The following is a 2,318-nucleotide window of genomic DNA, read 5'->3' as shown; positions in this document are numbered from 1 at the left end:
GTAGAAGAATTGATGCCTTTGAGTTGTGGTGTTGGAGGAGAATACTGAAAGTGCCATGGACTGCCAAAAGAACCAATAGATTTGTACTGGAAGAAGTGCAACCAGAGTGCTCCTTGGAGGCCAAGATGGCTAGGCTTCGTCTCTCCTACTTTGGAAACATTGTCCGGAGAGAACAGTCGCTGGAGAAGGATGTCATGCTGGGTAAGGAGGACGGTCAGAGAAAAAGAGGAAAACCCCCAACGAGATGGATTGGCCAGGTGACATCATTGATGGCGTCAAGTGTGGCGGCGGTAGTGAGGTTGGCCCAGGATCGAACATTATTTCATTCTGCTGTGCATGGGGTCGCTGTGAGTCAGTTCCGACTCGTTGGTACCTGACAACAACAACAACACTTATGTAAGTGTTGATGGTTAGTCTGAGCAAAATGCAGTCTTTGACAACTTCAATCTTCCATTTATATGGATATTGTTTATTGGTCTGGTGGTGAGGATTTTTGTTTTCTTTACATTGTGGTGCAACCCATACCAAAGGCTGTGGTCTTTGATCTCCATCAGTAAATATTTCAAATACTTTTCCCTTTCAGAAACCAAGGTTGTATCATGTGCATATCACTGGTTGTTAATGAGACTTCATCCAATCCTGATGCCACATTTTTCTTCATATAATACAGTTTCTTAGATTATTTGCTCAGCATACAGATTGAATGTTGTTGTTAGGGGCCATCAAGTCGGTACCAACTCATAGTGACCATATGCACAACTGAATGATGTGCAAGATGTATTGTATGAAGAAAAATATGGCATCAGGATTGAATGAAGACTCATTAGCAACCTGTGATATGCACATGATAAAACCTTGCTTGCTGAAAGGGAAGTGGATTTGAAATATTTACTGATGAAGATTCAACACCTACAGTGTTCTGTATGGTTGCACATCAATGTACAGAAGACAAAAAAATCCTCACCACTGGGCCAACAAACAACATACATATAAATGGAAAAAAGATTGATGTTTTCTAAGACTTCATTTTGCTTAGATCAACTGTCAACACTCATGGAAACAGCAGTCAAGAAATCAAATGATGTATTGCAGTAGGTGAATAAGGAAGACCATATAAAAATCCATCTTTATCCACCAATAATTTGTCAGTTTGTCCCAATGTGATGGCTTGTGAGTTGATGTGATTCTGGAAGCAATGCCACTGGGATTTCAAAAACCAGCATGGTCACCCATGGTGGACAGGTTTCAGATGAGCTTCCAGATGAAGACAGACTAGGAAGAAGAAGGGATGAACTACTTCCGAATATTTAGTCACTGAAAACCTTATGAAGAGTGGAGAAACACTGTCAGATATAGTGCCAGAAAATGAGTCCCTCAGGTTGGAAGGCACTCAAAGTGCGACTGGGGAAGAGCTGCCTCCTCAAAGTATAGTTGACCATGATGATGTGAATGGAGTAAAGCCCATGGGAGAAAAGCCCGCAGGACGATCATTTGCTAATGGGGTAAAACTCAAAATGAAGAGAAATAGCTGTAATAATCCATTAATAATCAGAACATGGACTGTACAAAGTATGAAATTAGGAAGATTAGAACTTGAAAAAATGAAATGGAACGCATAAACATCAATATCTTAGGTATTAGTGAGATGAAATGGAATGGTATTGGCCATTTTGAATTTGACAATCATATGGTTTACCATCCTGGGAACGACAAATTGAAGAGGAATGGTGTTGCTTTCAATGACAAAAAGAACATATCTAGATATCTAGATCAGTCATGAGGAACAACGCTGTCTGTGATAGGATAATATCCATGCACCTACAGGGAAGATCAGTTATTAACACTATTATTCAAATTTATGCACTAACCACTAGAGCCATTGAGGATGAAATAGAAGAATTCAACCAACTCTTCAATCTTAAATTAATCAAATATGCAATCAAGATGCATTGATCATTACTGGTGATTGCAATGCAAAGGTTGGGAGCAAAGAGGATCAGTAATTGGAAAATATGTCTTTGGTGATAGAAATGATGCTGGACATTGCATGATCATGATAGAATTCTGCAAAATCATTGATTCGTTAATTTCAAATACCTTCTTTAGACAACATAAGATACTATATATGCATGGAATATGCCAGGTGGAATATATAAAAATCAAATTGATTACATCTGAAGAAAGAAATGATGCAAAAGCCCCATATCATCAGTCAAAAAAAGGCCAGGGGCAAATGGTGGAACAGAACATCAATTGCTTATATGCAAATTCAAATTGAAGCTGAAGAAAATGAAAACAAGTCCACGAGAGCCAAAATA

The sequence above is a fragment of the Chrysochloris asiatica genome, unplaced genomic scaffold (genome assembly GCF_000296735.1).
Source record: "Chrysochloris asiatica unplaced genomic scaffold, ChrAsi1.0 scaffold00082, whole genome shotgun sequence".
NCBI classification, from domain to species: Eukaryota; Metazoa; Chordata; class Mammalia; order Afrosoricida; family Chrysochloridae; genus Chrysochloris; species Chrysochloris asiatica.
The sequence above is the reverse complement of the archived record's forward strand: the minus strand, read 5'-3'. Positions refer to the sequence as shown.